The sequence below is a fragment of the Dromiciops gliroides genome, chromosome 3 (assembly GCF_019393635.1).
Source record: "Dromiciops gliroides isolate mDroGli1 chromosome 3, mDroGli1.pri, whole genome shotgun sequence".
Taxonomy (NCBI): Eukaryota; Metazoa; Chordata; class Mammalia; order Microbiotheria; family Microbiotheriidae; genus Dromiciops; species Dromiciops gliroides.
This window is the reverse complement of record NC_057863.1, coordinates 359518345-359543860: the sequence shown is the minus strand read 5'-3', so window position 1 is coordinate 359543860 and position 25516 is coordinate 359518345. Positions and strand designations below refer to the sequence as shown.

Sequence of the window (25516 nt, the reverse complement as noted above, 5' to 3'; positions counted from 1 at the left end):
CCTGATGAAGGCAGGATTTGAATACAATCTTCTTGATTCCAAACCCAGCATTCTATATCCAATGCCATACTTGCCCAAAGACACAAAATTGCAAATCCTGACACAAGTGGGATTTGAATCCAGGTCTTCCTGACCCGAGGTCCATTATTCTATCCTCTATAACATACTACCTCCTTGTGTAGCTCCCCCTCCAGGTCCCCATGGACCCCACACCTGTGTAGGCCATCACCTCATCTTCACGAATCATACTCTTTAGACCTGGAAACTAACTTGGAGATCCCCCAATACAACCATATTAGCCCTCTTGCCTCAAGGTCGGCCTCAGCTCTGCCATTCTCCCTAATCCCCAAAGCCTGGACAACCATCAATTCCCCCCGGCCTTGGTGGCTTTTCTCTCAGTTTTTCAAGAGACTGGATAATCCCCTTCTGATTTCCAGCTGAATACAGATTCAAGGGCTGTGGTTACCAGGTTTACTAGTTTTATTAAGGGAGAGGGAGGAAATGTGTGAGGACTGGCAGAAGCAGTGATGAGGTCAGAAAGGGGGAGAGCCTCAGCCCAGATAGAATTGGGTCTATGCTGGGGAGGGGGTGGGTGGGAGCTTGGGGACATCAAATTGGAGAGGGGGTTGGGCATCCAGAATACAGTCTCCAGAAAAGCCAGGGATAACCAGTATCTAGGCAACCATGTATAGAGGAGGGGGCAGGAGGCAGGGGTGGAATAGAGGTGGGGAGTGGGCAGGAGAAGAGAAGCTGAGAACTGGAGAGGAGTTTCCATGGCAACTGCCAGGCAGGTCACGTGATAAAGAGCTAAGTTGCAGAAACACATACACAATCTGAGGGAGGCGAGGCTAGGGCCAGCCAGGGTGGGGTCCATTCAGGAAAGGAACAGCCTAGACACGAGATCCATCCCAGACCAGCTCTGCCACCCCAGGGACACAAAGAAGGGGAAAACGGGGTGGCAACTCCAGACAGATGACTACACAGTAGTCATTACCCTATACCTGAGTGCTGGCAAGGGTGTATTGGCAGGGGAGTGGGAATGTTTTGAAACATACCCATTCCCCAGGTGTGTCTACCCCCCACCAGATGGCTCAAGTCAGTGTCTAAACTCTGCCCCCCCCCACCTTGTACAGGTCCCTATTTGCTCCTCCAGTTGTTCATATGGGGAGAGGGAAAAGAGGTGCTCACAAGAATTGTAGTGGCCAATCCCCCCAGCTCTGCCTGCTACAACTGTATTGGAGAAAGGAAATGGGAGGGGGGGGGGAGGCATTTAATCCTGGGAAGGAGAAAAGGGAAGGAAATGAGGGTCCAAATGGATTAAAGAGAAGAGAAGCTTCCTGTCCCCACAAACTAGACCCCCAATGTTCTCTTCAATCTGGCTCTACTCATCATACAACCATCTACACCCATGTCTTTATTACTTAGACACCCAAGTGTACACACACCTCTGAGGGCGCATTCCCAAATTCACACAAGCTAGACTCAGACATACTCTTACCCTTCACTGACACAGCCCTCAAGTAACAAAGGAAAAAATTCCCTCTGAAAGAAAAAAAAGAGTGAGGGGGAAGCAGAACAAATCTCACTCCCCCCCCCAAATCCTCATGCCAAGTTCAAGACGACCACAGAAACCTTTTCCAGTCTTAAACTCTACTGTCCCTAGCCCATTGTACCTCCAACAATCTGTCTCCCCTATAAGCCCTTTTCTTCCAATTTCCACTTAAGCCCACCCCCCAAAAAACACCCTGGTTTCTATCTCCTAAGGTCATTTCCCAAACTGAAACCATACACTAGCCTTCTCTGAGAGAATCTCACCTAACTATACAAATTATGCAATCAGCAAGTCAATCGATTTCCAAACCATGCCTGGGATCCAGGGGTCTTCCATCCAAGCCACTTTCCCCTCCCCCCAACAAGTATCAAACTTTCTCTGTCTTCCCCCTTCCCATCCCTACTCCTGCTTACCTTTATAGAACCCCAGTCTCCAAGAAAATCCAAGGAGGCCCAAGAAGTCTCTCAGGTTACTAGGAATGATGGGGGTGGGGTAAAATGGGGGGTTGCAAATAAGCGGTTTGCTTTTTTTCCCGAGCCTCTCTTCTGTGTGGGAGTCCAGGCAGGCAGGAATAAAGTGTTCTCTGTGTGATGTGTGTGTGTATGTGTTTGTGTGCGTGGCAGGGCTGGGCTGCTCTTGTTAAGTCTGGGGACCCAGATGCATCCGTCTCAGCTGTCTAATGGCTTCTGGGTAGCTTCAGACACAGATGCCCCCTCCCCTTCCTCTCCCCTCCCCCCCATGGTCCTGTGTACAGTCCTCTCCTCTCTGACTGGTGGAGGGGGAAAGATAAAAAGGCCAGTCAAGCATGGAGCAAGCAACAGGAGCCCTGCCTTAGAGTGGGTGCGGAGGTGGAAGAAAGAATTTGCAATCAGCTGTTGCTTTTTGGTTTTTCTGTGGTAGGAGTGGATGAGAGAGAGGTAGGCACACACAATGAAAGAACTAGTGTTTCCCCCCTCCTACTCTGTCTCTCAGAAATAGTAAACGAAGGGGAAGGGAAGGGTGAAAACATTTAAAAGCCCAGTACCAGACTCACACAGCCCACGTTAATTAGGAGCCTCAGTAATTAAAGAAAAAAATGAACTAAAATTATGAATGGCTGCACTGTAGTTTCAGGAAGCCCAGTCTTTGTTTGGTAGAAATCTTATTTTCAGCTCTAACTGACCAAGGGTGATGGTGGTCCTTGCCAGGATGGCCTGATCTTTCCTGAGGTTTGCTGTTCAGCTCACCTCTGCAGTCTCAGACTCACCCCTCACCCCAAGAGGTCAAAGATTCAAGGCACTCCGCTGTCTCAAGTGATATAGCCCCAGCATTGCTAAAAGCAGCAACAAAACAATAGCAGCCTGAGTGGAAAACAACAAGGTGGGGACCTCTCTACTGGAAACCATAAAGTACTTTCTAAATAGGAGTTGTTAGTATTACTGCTACCACCACATTCCCAGGGTTCTTGGGCCCATTTTTAGTGAGGAGTAAAGAAAACCTCTCAGAGGAATGGGTTTGGGACTGAGCTGAAAGGACAGGCCTTTCCCTACCTGTACTCCTTTACCAGGAGCCAGCCAGGTGAGCCATGATTTGGAGAGAGCGCATTTGATCCTTAAGGGAGGAACTGGTGACTTGGGGTGACTTGGGGGAGGGATAAGGGGGAGGTGTTCTGGGAAGAGGCATCATGACAATAGCCTGAGTCTCCTGTGGGAACTCATTGCCCAATCATACTCACACTGCTTTACGGAAAGGCAAAGCCTGAGAGGAGATGTGATTGAACTCCATAAAATCCCAGACAATGAAATCCCAAATGCAATTTGTGCCAAGAGGGAACAAGGCTTTGTTCACCAAATCCCAGAAGGTTTATCCTTTGAAACATCAGTGATTTAATCTTAGGGCATAGATAAGGAAGCTACCCTTCCCCATGGCAGGTAATAACACACTTAGGGATCTCACTAACCCCAGGAGGTACTGATATCTACAGACAGAAAAAGGATTGAAAATGGATTTGGATCAATTAGTGACTTAATAGGTCATACTGGATTCCCAAGACACTGTAGAACTCTGCCTAATCTTTAAGGTGACTTGAGGGAAAACAATCCTGTACTTTTGTCCACAGGCAAGAAAAGAACTGTTTCATTTCTGTCCTTGGATTGCCCACTAGAACATAAACTCCTTGAGTGCAGGAATTGTTTCATTTTGTGTTTGTATCCCTAGCTCTTAGCAGTGTCCTGTACAGGGTACATACTTAAATACTCAGTTGAATTCCCAGCACCTGTTTTGGTACTTCTGTTGGCAACAGCACATGGAGTTCTCTGCATCCATGGTCTGAGCCAGTGTAGAGATTCCTATGTTCTTAGGGAAATAATTAGAGTCTTGGCAAAGAGCCAACCAAGGTCCAAAACCTGAACATCACCTATACCATGTTTTATGACTTTGAACAGATTGTTTAATTCTTCTGTGCCAAATTCTTTCCACCTATACATTCTGGGATATTATCTTTCTCTTAATTTTCTATTCTGGGCACATTCCAAATCCTATATTCTGGGCACCTGCTAGTACCATTTTCCAGAATACCTTCTGTCAAGGAAGGATTCATCAAATCTGGGCTATACAAGTAACCTGAGTATGAGAGCATTTGCCAGTGGATCAGAAGTTAGAAGTGGTACCACCTGTTGGTCCTAACCCCCCCTATCATGATGAGAATTCCAAAGTCCTTTGCCAAATCAGTTCTCAGGGTCACTTTGACCAACACTGCAGGATCCACCCAGGTTTGATAGAATACAACAGCTGCACTAAGAAATGCCTTCTGTCTCCCCTACAAAAACTTGTGAGAGGGGGCAGCTAGGTGGTACAGTGGATAAAGGACAGGCCCTAGATTCAGGAGGACCTGAGTTCAAATCTGTCTTCAGACACTTGACACTAGCTGTGTGACCTTGGGCAAGTCACTTAACCCTTATTGCCCCACTCCCCCAAAAAGTCACTAAACAAAAAGTTGTGAGAACAGATGATAGATAGAGCTAAAATGGGCCTGAGATTTGTAAGGACCTAAGAGATTATCTAAGTTCCTAAATTGTTCCCCACCCAGTTCCTACACAGAGTGCTTTAGGAGAACTTTAGGGTGAAGTTGGTGATTAGAATTTCAGCGCAGTGATCACATGGTAAAGATTGAATTGGATCCTCTAAACTGAATCAAAATATACCTTGATTTTAGTGATTTCAATTTGAAAATATATATAGGAGAAGATATTGAAAGCTGTGTTGGAAAATATGATTAAAGAAACAAAAAGGAACCAACTCACAAGCCTCAAGCCTGTGTATCACCAAAGCTTACCTCCTTTAAGAAGGGAATAGGAAGGTGCTGGACCCTACAGACTTCCTACAAATGTGAAGAAGGCCAGGAATTGCAAGAGTTCTCCTTGGGTGGCTCAAAGAGAGGTAGAACAGAGATCTCCAGACTTTTCTCCCCCTGCCCTTCTCCAAGGGAAATATCTATTCCTGCCAGGAGTGGAAGTTAGAAGTTGGAGCAGAGGGCAGCTAGGTGGCGCAGTGGATAGAGCACCAGCCCTGGAGACAGGAGTACCTGAGTTCAGATATGGCCTCAGACACTTAATACTTACTAGCTGTGTGACCCTGGGCAAGTCACTTAACCCCAATTGCCTCACTTAAAAAAAAAGAAAAAGAAAAAGAAGTTGGGGCAGGAAGTCACTCTGCTCTCTTCAGAAAGAGGGGCTACCAGGCTAGAATTATATCCATAAATGCTCCCTTGAATGTGGTTAGGCTGGGAAATAAGACCAAGTTCAATATAACTTCCAATTGCTGTCATTATTAGGGGAAGGAGGACCCCAAGTTCTATATCTAAGGCTTGACTTCCTTCCTACCAATACAAGGTCTGCAATGAACACACATAGTGAATAACAAAGAAACCCATTTATCCAAATCACAGCAAAACAGAAACCAGAGAAGGTACACATAGGACGATATAATAGGAATGAGCTAACTCAGCCCAACCAAGAGAGAGAGAGCCCTTCAGCAGAGGGGAAGTTCTGCAAAGTCTCTACTGTAGCGAGATGGGGGTAGGGACAAAATGGACACTGCCAGTTCCTCCTCTATCTTCCTGAAGTCTTTTCCTTCAGCACCCTGAAGGAGTTGGCCTCTTCCATCTTCCTTCTATAAGGGGCTAAAATTATAGCTAAACTATCTAAAATCTAGTAAGTGGTTGCCAATAAATTATAAGCTTTAGCAAGAGTATTTAAATGTTTAAGTATTGGGGACGGCTAGATGGCACAGTGGATAAAGCACCGGCCCTGGATTCAGGAGTACCTGAGTTCAAATCTGGCCTCAGACACTTGACACTTACTAGCTGTGTCACTGGGCAAGTCACTTAACCCCTATTGCCCTGCAAAAAAAAAAAAAAAGTTAAATGTTTAAGTATTTATTAAAGAGCATTAGGATCAGAGAGAAAAGTAAAAATCTAACTATTTCTAAGAGCCCCTATCATCCGACCCACTATGGCAAGGTCAGGAACCAAAAAGAGACAGCACCCCTTCACCTGCCTCTGCTTCCTACTTCATGTCCTCCTCCCAGAAATGTGAGGCTCCTCAAGTTGATTGGCTGGTAGCCTTGATGAGCAAACGTTGCTTCCTGACGCTAAGGACCTTGACCACATGGCTTGCCCTCAAAGACCTTCTCCTCATGGCAGAGCTTTGCTACAGTAAGTCTCCAGCAGGTGGCATCATTCCAATCGTTACACTTCTAAAAACTGGAAGCCAAAAGTACCTGAAGCAACTCAAAGCTTGAAGAAAACTGAAAACAAACACAAAACCAAAACCAAATAAACCCAAGTGGGATAAGAACTCTAGCTCTCTTGCTCTCATTATCTCCACCCTGCCCCATATACAGGAAAGGACCGTACCAATGGACTTTGGGATCGGGGTTACACACAAAAAATGAGATATCTCAAGACAGCAGCTTCATTACAGATAAGAAAGTGATTACAGGCACGGCTGCCATTGGAGAATCAGCTGTCTGTGTGCAGTCATATCACAGAAGGTCAAAGTCAATACCAAATTAGAAGAGAGGATAAAAATGAGTGTGACTACAGGAGCTCATGGCCAGTGTATGGATAGATCCCCTCAGAAAGATTTCTGAAAAGACATGGATACAGATCTCCAAGGAGAAGAAGGCTTAGAAGAGCTGTGTTCTGTCTCAGAATAGGGCTTCCCTATCCCAGGAAAATCACAGATTAGTTGTATCAAAGTATCCAGTGATGATACTTTACCAGAGCCTGTGAGGAGAACACCTCCGACCAGGCCAAGGCCAAGGTGGTTTCCCAAATGGACTGAGGTTGTGCGGCTCCTTCCCAATGAGGTCAAATTTTGTCCGGTACAGGGGATGGAAAATTTGACAGAAGCAATGGGGGTGAGAGGTGGGAGATTTGGGGTGGGGAAGAGGAAGGCCTCCCAGCTACGATTGAACCTATCAGGAATATTACAGAAAAGAGGAATATCCATTCTGTTGGGAAGTTAGTAGCACAGAAGTTTTAGGTGGTGGCTTTGCCTGCCCAAGATAAAGCTATAATTGGGGATAAATCAGCTGAGCCCCAGGTGGGTATCAGAGAGAATCTACAGCACACATCAAATAAAATCGAAGCTTCTTGAGGGAGGGACTATTTTGTCATTGTTTCTTGTATTTCCAGGGCCTAGCCCCCTACACCTCACCCATCACATAGAAGAAATTTAATAAATACTTGTTAACATTGTGCATAATAGAACATCACTTAGTGGGTTATCTTAGGCTGTTCTGTCTTTTAAAGATGGCAGAATGGTCTGATGAGAATAATTTGTTCCAATGGCAAAGGAGGCAGCTGAAGCATTTAGGGAGTACTTAGAGAGCATGGTCAGACATCAAAGATGCCAAGGTCCTCCCCTGCATCCCAGGCCATCACCAGTTGTCCTGACTTTTGTCCTGCCACTGGACTTCGATGACCCTGGAAGAGAGATCAAGGCTGAGTGAGGACTTTGTGCAACTCTGTCTCACTTAAATGCAATCCTGCACAGGTCAAGACACCACCCCATGATGCCATTGGCCCTCTTAAAAAATGAAGGACAAACAGTAACAGCTTTTCTCTAACACTGGAAGGCTCTCCCTCCATCTCTGTTGAATTTGTTCCCATTCTTTAAAGTCCAACTCAAGTACTTCTTCCTCCAGGAAGCCTTCCCTGATCACACTAAGGTTCTTTGTACCCTTTGTATTATTTCTAAATTAACTTACACAACTCACGTGGACTTTAGAGTATGTAATTATAGGGTAGGGAAGAGGGATAGATAGTGGAGTTGGATCATAACAGAAACTATGGGCTTCTCCCCAATCCCACCCTGCCCTTCCCATCTCCAATCAATATCCTCTATTCTACTGTCTCCATTTTCCTCTCTGGCTGGGTTTCCACAGGTGTGTTCACACCACAGCCTCCAACCTCAAGACAACAGAAACAGGACGGAGAATAAGAGAGATGAGAGAGAGAGAGAGAGAGAGAGAGAGAGAGAGAGAGAGAGAGAGAGAGAGAGAGAGAGAGAGAAAGATAGCCAGACCTTTCCAAACAAAAGCAGGGTAATCCTGACCCCAGTGGTGCCTGACAATGTTTTAAAAGTTCCACTCGTTCAGTTCCCACTGCTAGCTCCCAATTTAATTCCTGCCCTGCAGTTGCTAGAAATCTTAGGAATTGCAAGGAGGAGAAAATGTGAAATGTTTGCAGACAGAAGTCTCCTACAGGCCTAAATGGTTTGGTCTCTGTCCCCCATTTTGATGTCTCCTCCTTACATAAAGGAGAGCTTAGTTCTCAAAGGGTAGGCCATCAGAGCACATCCACAAATGCAAGCCCTACCAAGCTGGAAAATTTTATAATCTAGGCTCCATGATACACTGTGTGCTTTTTGATCAAGGCTGACTAGGCTAGGTGTGCAGAGATTGGGTTGGCATCTGGGCTAGCCACTGAGTCATGATTTTTATTTGTTTTTTGGTCACAGAAACCTGTGAAGACAGTCTATAGTTATAAAAAGGATGTGATGTGTGACCAGGGAGAGAAGACTATGAAACTACAGATCTTTTGATGTGCTGTTTCTCTGGCAGACATGAGCTCAGTGCCAAGCACATGGGCCGATGAGACTGGGGCAGAGTTGTAAACGCCTGCAGGAACGGTACCCCAAAATGCACTAGATTTAGAATCAAAGGACCTAGGATGAAATTCAGGCAGCTAGATGGCACAGTGGCTAGAGCACTGGACCTGGAATCGAGTTCAAATCCAGTCTCAAAAACTTACTCTGGGTGAGTCACATTCCCCTGTTTGCTTCAATTTTCTCAGCTATAGAAGGAAATGGAAAACCACTCCCACAGCCCCAGGATAGAGGTCTATGCACAGCAGTCATTAACTCTCTCACTACCTCATTGACTAGACCTAGATAACCCCAGCTAGATTTTCCTTTTCTCTGGAGAATCTTCATATAAGGATTTCTGGGTGTCTCCTAGTTATAATCTCAGAGGACCTTTCCAAGACTAAGATTTTATGCCTCAGGGAATTTAACACAGTGGCTGGCACATAGTAGGCGCTTAATAAATGTTTATTGATTGATTGAGGGAAACAGGGAGGTAAAATGTCATTATGGAAAGAACGCTAGACTTGCAACCCTGGACAAGTCTCTGAATCTTTCTAAGACTCAGTTTCCTCATTTGTAATAGGGGAACAATTATACTTTTACCCCCTAATTTACCCTATTGTTGTGAGAAAAAGTGCTATGTTAAACAGAATGTTACAAAAATCACAGAACTTCAGATCTGTAAGGAACCACAGAGTTCAACAAGCTCTGCAGAAACCAAAGCCTCCTCTCCAATATATTTAACAGACTGTCCTCCATCCCTTAAAATCCTAATGGGGGGGGGGGCAGCTAGGTGGCACAGTGGATAAAGCACTGGCCCTGGATTCAGAAGGACCTGAGTTCAAATCCGGCCTCAGACACTTGACACTAGCTGTGTGACCCTGGGCAAGTCACTTAACCCTCATTGACCCAGCCAAAAATAATTTTTTAAAAAATCCTCATAAGGAAGAATAGGTTGCCACCTAAGATGGTCTGTTTCACTTGTTAGGAAGCCTTTCCTTACAGTAAACCTAAATTTGTGTGATTGTCCAAATTTTCTCTCTACTTTTGAGAGCCTGATGTCTTTTGCAGCAGGCTGACTCTCTTTCTACCCTTTGCTGGGAATTTCTATGCTGGAATCTTCCTTGTACCCAAATTCACCCCCCCCACACACCAACATACACTTGGTACACAAGGAAACTTCCCCTGGATGATCCCTGCACCCTCCTTCTTGTGATACTAAGGATAGGTAACCAAGCTGAAGCACTGAACAGAAACCCCTGCTCCTTCCCTATAAAATCCACAGCCCTTAACTGTCATTGGGCATCCTCCTGCTGGGCCACATCCTTTCCTTGGCTCTGATATAGGAGTGTGACCTGCCCTAATGTTTGGACTTGTTAGCTGCTGCCCTGGTTGTAACTTTCAACCTTTCCTCTGTGCCTCTTCATCCTCCTTTAAGCCTTCCTTTACATTACTGAAAAAACATGGTGATCAAATTTACTGTTTTTTTTTTTTATCCTATCTGATTCGTTTATGAAACCTCCTATAAGTCCCCAAATGGCCACAATAAATGTGGACAGTCTACTTCTTTGTAACTTCTGTTTATCTTCAGAGGCCAAACCAAAAAAAAAAGTTAACTCTCTTCCACTGGTAAAGATCATCTCCTTTCCACCCCCAACTCTCAGTCTTCTGTTCTCCAGAGTAAACATCTGTCTTTCCTTCAAGTGGTCCTCATACTTCATCTGCCTAGTTGCCATCCTCTACACACTTTCTAGTTTATCAGTATTGTTGTTGTTGAGTCATTTCAGTCCTGTCCAACTCTTTGTGACCCCATTTGGAGTTTTCTTTGCAAAGATACTGGAGTGGTTTGCCATTTCCCTCTCCAGCTCATTTTACAGATGAAGAAACTGAGGCAAACAGGGTCAGGTGACTTTTCCAGGGTCACACAACTAATAAGTGTCTGAGGCTGGATTTGAACTCACGAATCTTCCTGAGCCCAGGTCACTCTACCCACTTTGCCACACCAGCTCCCAAGTTTATCAATGCCCTTCCTAAAATTCAGCAACCAGAACTAAATATGCTTCTCTATGTGTGGTCTGACAGGAATGGAGTATAGCAGGACTTTCACCTCTTAGTCCTGGACATAATGCCTCTATTAATGGAGCCTGAGATTGCATTAGCCTTTTTGGTTGCCATATTAAGCCAGTGATTCACATGGAGCTCATGATTTGCTAGAGTCATCATATCCTTCTCAGATAAATAACTGTTTAGCCACATCTTCCCAAAATTGTCATTTGAAAATTTGATTATTTTTTGGATCCAGGTGTAAGACTTTACATTTAACCCTATTAAATGTCAACATATCAGATTCAGACCAATGTTCTCATCTATCCAAGTCTTTTAAAATTCTAATTCCATTATCCAATGTGTTAATTATTCCATGTCAGCTTTTGTGACATTTGCAGATTTGATGAGCTTGCCATCTATTAATTTTTAGTTACTGATACAAATGTTAACAGGGCAGAGCTAAACCCATATTCCTGGGACACTCCACTAGACACCTTCCTTCCATGTTAACTTTGAACCATTAATGACTTCTCTTTTGTCCAGTCTTTCAACCAGATCCAAAGGCACCTAACTGTTTTCTTGTGTAGGCCATGCTTCTGGTTCACAAGGATAGCACAGAAGCCTGTGTCAAATGCATTGCTAAAATCTTGTTTAAACTCTATCTGTAGCATTCCCCTAATCTACCAGTCTTTGTTGTTCTTGTTCTTGTTTAATTGTTTCAGTCATATGACAGCATTTGAGGTTTTCTCGGCAAAGATACTAGGGTGATTTCCCATTTCCTTCTCCAGCTCATTTTACAGGTGAGGAAACTGAGGTGAACAAGTCTTGTCTAGGGTCACAAACCTAATGAGTGTCTGGTGAGATTTAAACTCAGGAAGATGAGTCTTCCTGACTTCAGGCCTTGGCTCTCCATCTAATATGCCACCTTTGTTATTGCTTCTTTTTCCAGAAGGTTTTGCTAACCATCTCTTTATAAATATGTTCTGGAATTTTGCCAAAAATAAAAGTTAAGCTCATTGTCTTAGAATTTGTAGATTTAGTTTTTCCCTTATTGGAATATTGGGATAAGCTTTGCCTTTCTGCAGCCCTGCTGAACCTCTCCAGATTTCTACAATCCCTGACAATGGCTCAGTAGTCACAGTAACTATTTTTTAAGTATCATGGGATATAGTTATTTTGGGATGGTTACTTAAATTCATCAAAGAGAGCTAGGCATTCTCTATCTCCTTCCTTATCCTGGTTATCAGTTCAATAAGAGGCCCCTGCTGTCTTTTTGTGTGTGTGCTGACCAGTCCAAAACCCATCCTTTTTAGAAGAAAAAGAAATAAGCAAGATTCCAGTAGTTCTATCTTCTTTCTGTCATCCACTGTCTTTACTTCATCCACTCTAGACAGTGGTCCTCTTTTATGCAATATAGGTAAAGAAAAAAACAAACACTTTTTTAGTTATCTTTTGCTTTTCCTACTAGGCAAATTATTCTGAGCTTTAGCGCTCCCCATACTTCTTCACTTTTTATTTTATTGATGTGTTTTAATATAAATTTTACTTCTTATTACATGCCTCTCTCCCCGACCCCACTTTAGCTAGTGAAACATCCCTTGAAAGAAAGAAGAAAATATAAAGGTGAAAAAAGCACACCTGAATTTGACCAGGTCTGTAATGCTTCAAATACAGCATCCCACTCCTGTGAAGAAGGGAGGAAGATGTATTTTCTCTTCCCTTTAGGAGGGCGGAAAATTTGTCTATTATAATTACGTAGCATTTGTCTTGGGGGTTATTATCATTGTTGCTATTACTACTATTGTACCATTTACATTGTTTTAGTCATTGTGAAACAGCTAGTTGTTGCAGTGTATGTAAAGCTCTCAACCTAAGGTTGGGAAGGACCTGAATTCAGATCCAGCTTGAGACTGTTACTAATTATGTGACTCTGAGAAAGTAATTTAACCTCTGTCTGCCTCAATTTCTCCATCTGCAAAACAGTGATAATAATAGCGCCTATATCCAGGCTTGTTGTGAGATTGAATGAGAACATTTGGAAAGTATTTTGCAAACCTTCTAGCACTATGTAAATGCTAGCTATTTATATTATTATTGTTGTTTTTTTCTTGGGTTTGCTTATTTTACCCTGCATCAGTTCACATAAGTATTCCCCAAATCCTCCAAATTCTTCATATTACTCATTTCTTACAGCATATTATTATTCCATTACATGAATACACTACAATTTGTTCAACCATTCCCTAATTAATGAGCATCTCTGGTGTTTCTAGCTCTGTTCTACCAAAAAAAGTGCTGCTACAGATATTTTGGTCTATGATAGCTTTCCTTCTGGCCTAAAACTGTCCTTACAAAACAGTGTGAAACTTTTATATCTATCTATTCTATATACGTATGTGTGTATGTGTATATCCTGTTACTTGCTCTTTTTTCTATCTTTTGTACATTTTGTTCAAATCTCTAAGTGGGCCGATGAGTTCCTTGTGAATCTGCCTAGGTTTTTTCAGATAATTCCTCTTAATAATATAAGTTTTCATTTACTTCTCTCCTGGGCTGTTTTCCTCTGTAGAATTTTAGCCCATAGATCTTACTTATCTTTTTTCTGAACCTTTTCATCTTTGTCAAAACCTGGGGTGCATAACAGACTGTTCATCTCTCCTCTCCTCTATTACAAATTCTGAGGTTGAGCAGTCTCCTTAAGGTTCTTACCACTTCTATATAAAATCAGACCTAGAATAGCAGTTCCCAGCATTAGTTCATCTACCTTTCAAGGAATGGAGTTATGATTAAAGGCAAGTCAAGAAAATATTAGTGAACTTGCTTTTGACTGAGAGGGAGTACCAACAGACACCCATCTGGACAATTCAAGTCTCCATCACTACTTATCATACTTCCATGCCAAGCTTGGCTTATGAGCAGTTTCTAAAATCCTCAACTGTTTCCTCTTTCTGTCCAGGTTTATAATAGAACCTAATATCAATATCATTGGAAGAAACTAGATGGTTCAGTGGATAGAGAGCACTGGGCTTGGAGTCAGGAAGACCTGAGTTCAAATTTAATCTCAGACATTTAACTAGCTATGTGATCCCGGGCAAGTCACTTATACTTTGTTTGCCTTATCCACTGGAGAAGGAAATGTCAAACCACTCCCATATCTTTGCCATGGGACAGAACTGAACAACATCAGTATCAATATCAAAACATTTCTGTTGCTGCCACCATTGATGCTTTCCAAATGCTTTCCTCATCTAGTTCCTGGATTTCCTCATATATGTAAATTCCGTTTGATTGTTGTATTGATCTGATCCCCTTTTGTTTATCCCAGTTCTTCCAGAACTATAATTCATGTGAGATCTTATCCCACTAAGTTTCAGTGCCAAATTTGCCTCTTGCATGAGTATCTCTAGTTGACTGTTCTTGTTCTACATCCTTGGTACATTTTTGTATGATTATCTGTGGCCTGGGTTTTCATGCTGGCTCCTCTCTTGAATTTTATCTCTTATGACCTTCTGGGCATCTCTATTCTTCTTCATCTTCCTACATTATAGCTTCAGTCCTCTACTTGCCATCCAGATATACGCATGTGCATACATACATGCACACATGCACTCAAATATAATTCATAAACTTTCATGTTCATATCAACACAAATAGATAGTCAAATACCCTATACATGTCTTGTGGTTAGCATTGAGCCCTCTCATTCTTTAATCTCTCCCTCAAAGGTTTCTTGATAGGAAGGACAAGGCACATTCTGACTAAACGTTCTCTTGGCCTCAGTTTCCCCATATGTAAAATAAGAGGATTGGCCAAGATAGTCTCTAAGATCCCTTCCAGTCCTAGATTCTATGATGCTATGAAGGCAGAAGTTAAATTGAACCCCTAACTCTCCTTCCCACACCCCCCAAAATGGTCATTTAAATGAATATCATTATTTAATGGTTACCTACACAAATATGAGTGAGATTAATTCCTAACTAGAAATTTTGTTTCCGGGGTTCCCATTGTCCCCTACCTCCTGCCCCCACACCAGTCCCTTTGTTAGAAGAGGCAATAGTTGTCTTCTTAGGCTAAATTTGTCTTGTGACAGTGTGAAATAATCATCTCCTGGGGCTTTTCCTTAATTACCAGCATGCATCTCTCAGGGCAGTCCCTTAGCCCTATTAAAACACTTGCTTATCAATTCTCTACTCCGCCCCATGTCCCCCAGCCCAGGGTTCACATGGACACATTTTGGAGGAACATATGGCACAATGAGCACAAATTGGAGGAATAAGGAGCCACACCAGTCTTTGGAGACAATGACTTTGGAAACTGGAGACATCATGGGTTCCCAGATAAGGCCAGAATAGCTCTCCGTTTCTGCTTTTCTCATGTATGAGGAAGATGACAGCCTGTTAACATAAGCAGGCACTTGACCTGCGTACTCGCTTTGAGGAGCACCAGGGGCCTGGCTTTCAAGGAGAAACACGAGGGCTAGTCATCTCGTACTTTCAATTCAATTCAATAAGCGTTTATAAAATGCCTGCCACAGGCCAGGGAGCAAGCTGAGCACTCAGGAGGCAAAGATGGAATACAAAATAAAAAAAACCCCAACAACCTATTCTCTCTCCTCCAAGGTGCCTACAATGTAATGGGGAGGTGGGAGCTATGCAAATAAGGTTGAATCGAGGTACTTTATGATGATGGTGACAGAGGGTACAAAGAGCTACAAAACCCATGAGGTTTCTCTGGGGGAGAAAAGCAGGAAACCAAAGGAAGCATCATACAGGAGGTGGTACCTTATTTAAACCTTGAAGGGAAATTTCTTATTTTATTTGTTTTTTTTTTTCCAGAAGAAGATCTCAACAGGTGGAGATGTGGTAGAAGTGCTGAAGCTCAGAATCAGGACCATAGTCACGTTTCTGAGTTGAGAAGAATAAACAGGAGACCCCACAAGGCAAGTTACTATTTGAGACTAATTTGATTCCATTTTCTCTCTTTGTATCCCACCCTTTGGCTCTCTGGGATGGGGGTGGGCAAGCTGGCAAAGATAGTTATGGGCTAGTAAATAGTTGCCACCTATCTGTAAGGCTACTCTAGCTTTGCAGTACATTGGAAAACTTCCAGACAAACCACATTGAAGGGGGGAGGTAGGATGGCATTCCTCCGGAGCATAATAAAGTACCTGTGCATAGTGGTCTATGCACATTTTGGGGGGCTTTTCTCTTGGCTGGTGGAAAGCAGAGGAGAGATGGGGTAGGAACAGCAGTGGCCAGAACAGTGACAACTTTGGCTGGAGGCCCAGTCCCCTGGGTCTGTGGTCAGCCTGCTCTTGGAAGGGTGCCCTGCCTTGATAGCAACAAGTGGTCGAGTGCCCTTGCCCTTATGGTTTTGATCCTTTGTCTGGTAGATTAAAGTTGGAAGACTCCTCTATCCTGCCCTGCCCTTAACTGATACAATTATCTCCATGATGGTGTGCTAAAGTCACTGTCTCTCAGTCTGAGGGTCATGGTTAATGACAAACATTCTGTTATTGATTTTTCATTTACCGGGGTCTAAGGGTTTGATGGAAACCATTCATTGCCATAGTCATGCGCTACATCAGCAGATATCTACATAGCCCTTGCCATAAATATCCTTCTCCGTGGATTTTTAAAGAATAGCCATTTGCCAGAGTTGAGTTTGGTACATTCTGTATTAGAGGATGGACTAAAAGATTTGACTCCAGAAGCTGTCATATAATTGACTTGGGCATCAGGAATGATGGGAAGCAGATCAAAATTCTTACCTTATGTGATAAAAAAGGGAAGTGAGAAAACAGCGATAATAAATTCAATTCCCTTCAGTTAAATAAATATTTACTAAGCATCTCATCTAAGTAAGGCACCAAGAATACAAAGATGGAAACAGGATACTTACCTAGCAGGGGAGACACCACAATAGGGAAAGTGGTTCTCCCAGTATGAGACACTGGAGGAGAGAGAATAGGTTGTTGTTGTTGTTGCTGTCGTTGTAGTTTCTATCTTTGCCTCCTGAATGCTCGGCTCACTGCCTGGCCCATGGCAGGCATTTTATAAATTCCAACTGAGAGGAATATGACATATGAACAGATAAGTAAATGCAAAGTACATGGGACACATGGCCTAAGCTGTCCCCACACCAAGGGAATTCGGAGATCATAGAGACCCAGTTCTGATCCTGGGGTCCTGATTCCCAAAGGGCCAGTTAATGTTTCTTTGGCCCATTTCCCCCCCCCAAAGCTCTAGGAAAATCTGAATAAAGATTAGGATTGTGGATTTATATATACATAGATTCTCCAGATATGGGCATTAGGGATCCCACTCTCCCAAAGGTTCTGATAAGGGTACACAGTATGGGACAGCCTTTATTTTACCCACCACAGAAAAGTCATGAGATACAAAGGATTCACGGGAGCTCACAAACAAATATAATATAGAAACACACATCACTCTTCCCATTAGACTTCTGGAAGGTAAAGACACCCCCATTCCCCTCAGTCCTGCTTCATTTGAGGAACTCACAGCAATAACAGAGTAGATAATATTCCTGGGCAATATGGGGCAAGGAAATGTGCTATTGCAGATACCTTCTCCATCTAGGAAGCCAGGGCCTATCTCTCAATTCAAGAATTCTCAATTCCTCCAACACTTTTGAATTTATTGGAAAGACTTTTCTCAGAAATTGTAGTCTCTGACCTGGAACAGAAAAGCAGAGAAAGATGAGATCCAAGAACTCCCTTTCCTCCTTTCCCTCCCTTCCTCTACCTGAATCTTGATCTGGAAGCCCAAGGAAAAGAAAGTTTTGGGGGAAAAAAATTAGAGATAATAAACCACATCGCCGCTCATTCCTATAGGCTAAGGGAAAAGGGCAGCTTCCCTCACCAGGTTGTCCCCACCGACTTTGAGTCACCAATTTTCTCAAAAGATGCCTCAGTCACTGGGAACCAATCAAAAGTATTCCGAGTACTCTCAACATGTCTTTCTCCATAGGAGGTGTCCCTTCCATCAAAGGTAATATCAATTTGATTAGGGGAGGGAGGATTCATCCAATTGTTTTGAAGCAGGCTCATCACTCTCTTACACATACAAAGTTAAATAAAGTACTTTCAAGATGTGGAAAGTCTTAATAAGTAGGCAGACCACTAGTAAGAGGTGGCTCCTGGTTTGCGTTTTCAAGGAAACTAGGGACTTTAAGAGGTAAAAGTAGGAAGGAAGAGAATTCTCATGTCCCTGTGCTAGGGGACCACTTGTGCAAAGGGCACTTTTATCAGGAATAATTAGCAGGCCAGTTTGCCTGGAGCAGGAAGTAATTGAAAGGGAATAAGAAGACATAAAACAGGAAAAGGTAGACAGGAGACAGACTTTAAATGGCTTTAAAGGCCACATTATAGAGTTTGTTTCTATTTTAACTAGAAGCAATGATGGGGCCACTTCACATTTTTGAGTAGGATAGTGACATGGTCAGATCTGTATTTTCAGAATATCTATTTAACTGCTCTCTAAAGGATGAAGACAATGGAAACAGAGAGACCAACTCATAAACTCTTCAAATAGTCCAATCAGGAGGCAGCTAGATGATCCAGGATATAGGGCACTGGACCTGTGATCAGGAAGACCTGAGTTCAAATCCAGCATCAGATTCTTATTAGCAATGTGACCCTGGGCAAGTCTCTTAACCTCTATCTGCCTCAGCTTCTTCATATGTAAAATGGGGATGATAATAATAACACCTACCTACTCCAGCTGTTGAGAAGATAAAATGAGATAACATATGTAAAGGCTTCATAAACCTTAAAGTGCTACATACATGCTCACTATTATTATCATCAATCAACAAGTATTTATTAATATATACTGGCATTATGCTATGTGTTGGAAATGCAAAAATTTAAAACGAAGCAGTCCTTGCCTTTAAGTAGTTAACATCCTATGAGGGGAAACAACATGTACTCATATAAGTCTAAACAAAAGTAAATACAGATTGTTCTCTCTTTAGGTCAATTCTCATTGCATAAATTTGTCTTTATGTAAAGAATTCTGAAAGAAGTCATCATTCCAAAAGACTCACCTATGTTAACTTGGCCATACAGTATGTTCCCCTACCCCTCAGTTTGGTGCTCCGTGGCCTCCCATCCCCCCCAAAACAAACCCTCCAAGTGAAAGCAAAAGGGCCATGTGGAGAGACATTTGCTCCCCCACACCTCCCCTTTCCCCCCTTCACTCCTGAGTCTGACCCTGCATATCTGCCTTCCATCCTTCTGTGTTAATCCTCTCCTTTCTCTCTCCATGTCTCATGTATCTGTCTCATCCCACCATGTTCTTCCTCTTGGTTAGATCAGACCCCTACATGTTGCTCCTCCTGCTCTCACGTTTGTGCCCCTGGTCCCCACCAGTTTTGTTTGTTTTAGTGAGGCAATTGGGGTTAAGTGACTTGCCCAGGGTCACACAGCTAGTAATTATCAAGTGTCTGAGGCCGGATTTGAACTCAGGTCCTCCTGACTCCAGGGTCGGTGCTTTATCCACTGTGCCACCTAGCTGCCCCTTCCACCTGTTTTTGAACCATGTGCAAGTCCCCTTCCTCCCTTCCTCCGTTCTTCTCTCCCTTCTTCCCTTCCTCCCTTCCAAACATGGTGGGTGGGGATGGAAAGTCACATTATGTAAAAATTGCTTTACACAGAGGTCTGGGTCCACTGACAGAAAGCAAGAACCAGCTGTCTATGGTCATTTCAGTGTGGGTCAGCTCAAGCCATTGGGAGATTGGCTGTATGTAGGAGTTGGTGCTTGAACTGAGCTTTGAAAGAAGCTGAGGCTTCTAAGAGGGAGGAGTAAGGAGGGGGTGCATTCCAGGCATGGCAGCCAGCCTGTGCAAAGGAACAGAGACAAAAGACAGAATGTAGCATATGAAGAACAGCAAGAAAACTAGTTTGCCTGCCATTTGATCTTGGGTCTCTTGGCCTTTTCACAGGCTGACCCCCATGCCTTGGATGCACTCTAGAGTGCATGAAGGGGAGTGATATCTAATAAGACTAGAGAGGTAGGTGGAAACCAGGTTATAAAGGATTTTAAATGCCAGACAGAAGAGTTTATATTTGATCCTTGAGGTAGCAGGAAGAGGAGTGACATGGTCAGGCCTCTGCTTTAGGGATATCACTTTGATGGCTAAGTGTGGATAGATTGGAGAGGCGAGAAACTGGGAGATCAGTTAGAAGGCTATTTCAATTAACCAGATGAGAAGTAAGGAAGGTTGGTGGTGGCTATATGAGTGGAGAGAAGGTGATAGATACTAGAGGGCTGCTCTGGGAAATGTTTAACGACAGGCTCTCCCCTAAAAAGTAAGCACTATGTACTCTTTTTTTTATATATATAATTTTTTTTTTTGCAGGCAATTGGGGTTAAGTGACTTGCCCAGGGCCACACAACTAGTAAGTGTCAAGTGTCTGAGGCCGGATTTGAACTCAGGTACTCCTGAATCCAGGGCCGGTGCTTAACCACTGCACCATCTAGCTGCCCCCAGCACTATGTACTCTTAAATTTAATGTACATCATTAATCTTTTCTCCATTGCTTTCTTGTCTAGACAACTAACAAAACAATGCATTGAACTCTGATTTGTAGCATTTGCTTTTTCTCAGGTGTAAATGCACACACTGAAAATTTAATAATCAGCTTTCCAGAGCACACACCTGCTCCTGCCTAATCTTTCTGGGGCATGGTTTTCATTTCCTTTAGGAGACAGAAAATTTTCCATCTGGTTTCTGTTTTTCTTATCTGCTTCTCCTAATCAGTCAAAGGAACACTGACTAGTGTCTGAGCCAAATTTGGCAGGAGGGTACCACTGACTTCTGAGATGGCACTGATCTGATAATTCTGATAACTGTTGAGGGTCTCTGCAAGATAATGACAGGAGAATTAGGAGTGGGGGGTGTCAGTCACTAAAGCCTAGGGGACCTGCAGCTAAAGCATTTTCTCTTTTGCCTTGGTTCTTTTTCTCTCTCTCCAGAGGCCGAGTGTCCCTTAATATTAGGATTCAAAGGAGGTCTTAGAGGCTTCATTCAAACTGGGTTTATTTTTAGTCCCCTCCCCATCTTTTTTTCCCTAAGACTGCTTGGCAAGCTGTTTAAATATTCCCAGCTGTTATCCGCCAAACACAGGCTAAACAAGAGGGAAAGGGCTTCCATTGCGGCAGGAGGGGTGGGGGTCAGAGGGACACATTTTTCCCTTCAGTTCGAGTTGACATTATGAAGTAGGAAAGCCTGCCTTCTCAGAAGATGAAGACTTTGCTCCTGAGTCCCAGTTCCAGGGACTCCAGGGAACATCAGTTCAAACAGCTCAGTTTCCCTCTCTTCCAAGGCTTCTGAGGATAATTCTGGGAACCAAGGAGCACCGACTATTACAATAAGAAGAATCATACAAACCACTGTATTGGTCAAGATGGGCTGCACTTTCCCCCACATTTGCAACCTCTAATCATGCAACAACAAAAATGAAGACTAGAACAGTAAATTTTTTGAACATTTTTATTTCATTTTTAATATAATAAAAATTTTTTTTATAGTTTTGGATTCCATTTTTTATTCCTCATTCTCTCCCTTCCCTCTCCCTTCCCTCTCTCCTTCTTGAGATGGCAAACAATGAGATATGTTTTATACATCATACTATCCACCTCCAAAGAAAGAACTGATATTGATGGAACATACTGAAGCATGCTGTTCTTCACTTTCTTTCAATTTTTTTCCCTTTTAATCAAGTTTTCTTGTACAAAATGGCAAATATAGTAATGTTTTTAAAGCATATTTACTTTTAAAAGTGCAAATTTCCACAGTGTCATTTTTATTAAGTAGTAATTTTGTGGAAGAGGGGCAATGTGGTATAGTGGATAGAATATTGAACCTGGAGTCACAAAATTTGTGTTCAAATCCAGACTCCTACAGTTACTAGCTGCGTGACTATGGGCATATCATTTAATTTATCTGAGCTTTGGGCAGTTTTCTAAGAGTCACCTGCTATTATAAATAGAGTGTGATTTGCATACGCGGGAGAGGCAGCATGGTGGACAGGAGGGAGTAGGCTTTGGAGTCAGAAAAATCTGGGTACAAGTCCTATATTTGACCCATGATGTTGATGTAACAAAGTCATCGGACCCATCAGTTTTCTAAAAAACTCTAATTCTGTAAATTATAGGTAAGTTAAAAATCACAGCAGGTATATTTAGGCAGGCAACAAGCATTTCTAAAGCCCTGATTATGTGTGGGAGGTACCGTACTAAGCTGGGAATACAAAGAAGAGCGAAATAAGAAAGCTGGCCACTGCTCTTAAGGATTTGCTATTCTAATGGGGAAAGACAACACATATAAAAGCAAACTGAAAAGCTGGGGGAAGGGTTGGAACCTAACCATGTGGCCATAATTTAAAAGTCTGGAGTGTAGATTGGTGTAGATGTATATAAAAATAAAATGCAATGTAAACTTGGAGATGAAGGCAGTCCATGACTGGGGAAACCAGGACAGGCCTCTTGCAGAAGATGATCCTTGAGTAATTTCCTCCTCCTCCTCCTCCTCCTCCTCTCCCTCCTCCTCCTTCTTCTCCTCCTCCTCCTTCTTTTGTAACTATGGAAAGATATTTGGAGTCAACTATCACACTTTCTGGTTACTCCTCAGATTGCTCTTGACTCATTGCCACATTTATTCTCATCATCCTGAGTTCCAGGGTAATGCAGATGTATATTTGGATATTTTCTCATTAATTAAAAAAATTGCAATCCATTTCTCATTAATTAAGCACTAAGCTTGGAGTCTTCTCACCTCATTTATTAAATGCATGGGATACCAACCTTTCCTTAGGGCCATGAAGACAGAAAGAATCTGGGAAGAATAAGAGGAAGTGGCTGTCTCTATCATGTCGCCTCCTTAGGTGAGATCGATATCTCTCTCTCTCTCTCTCTCTCTCTCTCTCTCTCTCTCTCTCTCTCTCTCTCTCTCTCTCTCTCTTCATTGAGCCGTCACCTCAACCCCACAAGGAGAGTCCTTTCACTCTGTATTGTCTGGCATATATCCTCACATGCATACTTTTTCTTATTTCTGTTTTGCTATTGATTTGGACAAATAGGTTTCTTTGCTTTTTGCTATGTGTGCTTTCATTGTGGAATTAGCATTTGGTGGGAAGGAAGTCAAGAATTATGTATAAAGCTTGGGGTCCTCTTTCCCTATTAAGAAATATTGGCCAGGAATTTAGCTTGAACCTAAAAATTATATCTCCTAGACTAATAATTGCATGACAGTACCTTTTCTTTCTGAGGAGAGCAAAGGGACCAGCTCCTGGCCTCCAACATCTTGCTGCTCTTCCCAATAGAAACTAAAGTCTCTCCATGAGAAGGGTAAGGAGGAGAAGACACTACAAAATGCCTATTTTGCTTCTCTGTGAGCCATATAACACCACTTACTACATATGCAAGGTCTCTTCTCATGAATTTTCTTCATTTTCTTCAAAGGACAAAGATTGGAATAAGCCTGTCAAGAAATAAGGCCTCGGGGCAGCTAGATGGTGCAGTGGATAAAGCACAGGCCCTGGATTCAGGAGGACCTGAGTTCAAATCTGGCCTCAGACACTTGACACTTACTAGCTGTATGACCCTGGGCAAGTCACTTAACCCTCATTGCCCCACAAAAAAAAAAAAAGAAAAGAAATAAGGCCTCTATCTTCTTTCCAGCATGAGAAGAAAGCAGTCTCTTTAGCTTCTCTCAAACAATTATACTAACTAGGAAAATTAACAACTAAAACTATTTCTAAAACATTCCATTTGACTCTTAAAGATATAGTGGGAGTAATAAAGTCTCCCTAGGAGAGAGGCTTTAAAAGCAAGTGTCACAAAAAAAAGCAAGTGTCACATTTAATTTTCTTTTTTATTATGACCTAAATAAATATCAACAAAAGTTCACAAAATATACAAAGAAGGACAAAAAGGGGATTGTATATCTAACCTACTATTGTTATGTAGAGTTTGTTTTTTCCCCCCACTCTGTACATTTTTTTTTTAATAATTCAAATTTAATGTGGTAATTAAAACATTGCCCTCTGGGGCACTAGGAAGTTAAGGAAAGGCTTCCTGTAGAAAGTGGGATTTTAGCTGGGATTTGAAGAAAGCCAGGGAAGTTCAAAGGAAAAGATGAAAAAGAAGATGATTCCAAGCATGGGAGACAGCCAGCGAAAATGCCCAAAATCAGAAAATGAGTGTCTTATTCAAGGAATTGCAAGGAAGCCAGTATTATTGGATTGTAGAGTATATGAGAGGAAGAGGGAGTGAGGTATAATAGAGTTTAAAAGTATTTGTTTGGTAAGGGGGAAATCTGTTATCTGGCTTTGAATGCCAGACAGAGGAGTTTACATTTGATCCTGGAGGTGATAGAGACCTACTGGAGTTTATTGAGTGGAAGATCACTTTGACAGCATAGTAGAGGATGGACTAGAATGGGGAGAGACTTGGTGTCAGGGAGACCAGACAACAATGTATTACAATAGTCTGGGTATGAGGTGATGAGGGTCTACACCTGAGTAGTGGCATTGTTGAAGGCGATAAGAGGTATGTACAAGAAATATTTAGGATAGACAATAACAGACTGAATATGAAGATGAGAGAGACTGATGAGTTGAGGATGACACATAGGTTAAAAGTCTAGGAAAGGAGAAGGATGATGGTACCTTTGAGAATAATAAGGAAGTTAGAAAGAGGGAAAGTTTTTAAGGAAAAGATAATGAGGTCAGTTTGGGATATGTCGAATTTACAATGTCTATGGGACATTCAGTTCATGATGTCTGATAGGCAATTAGAGAGGAGAAACTGGAGGTCAGAGGAGAGGATAGAATTGGATAAGTAGATGTAAAAATCATTTACGGAGAGATGATAATTGAATCCTTGGGATCCAATGAGATCACCAATTAAAATAGTATAGTGGAAGAAGAAAGGCATGCCCAAGACAGAGCCTTAGGGGACAACCATCCAAGAATGACCCATCCAGCAAAGTAGATTGAGAAGGAGTAGTCAGGTAGGTAAGAGAAGAATCAGGAGACTGTAGTGCCATGAAAATCTGGCATAAAGAGGATATCAAGGGGGCAGTTAGATGGCGCAGTGGATAAAGCACTGGCCCTGGATTCAGGAGGACCTCAGTTCAAATCCAGCCTCAGACACTTGATACTTACTAGCTGTGTGACCCTGGGTAAGTCACTTAACCCTCATTGCCCCACCAAAAAAAACCAAAAAAAGACTTCTATGTCGACAGGGTTTTTGCCGTTCAGTTGTGTCCAACTCTCTCTGACCCTATTTGGGGTTTTCTTGGCAGAGATACTGGAGTGGTTTGCTATTTTTTTCTCTAGCTCATTTCTCACATGAGGAAGCGAGGCAAACAGGGTTAAGTGACTTCCCCAGGATCACACAGCTAGGACAGATTTGAACTCAGGAAGCTGAGTGTGTTCCTGATTCCAAGCCCAGTGTTCTATGCACCAGGACACCATGGAGCTGCACCCCAAACAGGGCAGAACAGAGCTATTATTCTTTGGTCAGGGATGATGTTGGAGTGATGTAGGCACCCCATCTCTCCACATAAGACCCCTCTCTGTGAGGCTCATCTCACGTGCTATGAGCATATGACCAAGGGCAGGTGTGCCGACCAAGGATGCCCCAAATGGTGGCCACATTGCTGGAGAGTCCAGCAGGGCAGGCTCCAGACTGGGAATAGAAGCAGTGGCCTCATCTGGAGGGAGCCGAGTGTTTTACTTGGCTAGTAAGTGTCAAGT

At 42.8% G+C, this 25516-nt stretch overlaps 1 protein-coding gene across 1 annotated transcript in view; it reads right to left on the bottom strand.

Annotated features, from left to right (window-relative positions):
• The window catches only part of FXYD6 (FXYD domain containing ion transport regulator 6), a 43887-nt gene extending 41438 nt beyond the window's left edge, over positions 1–2449 (bottom strand). The window contains exon 1 of the mRNA XM_043997410.1: positions 1966–2449. The gene's annotated coding sequence lies outside the window, so the exon portion shown is untranslated. The remainder of the gene's footprint in view (positions 1–1965) is intronic.
• Between the last annotated feature and the right edge of the window lie 23067 nt (positions 2450–25516).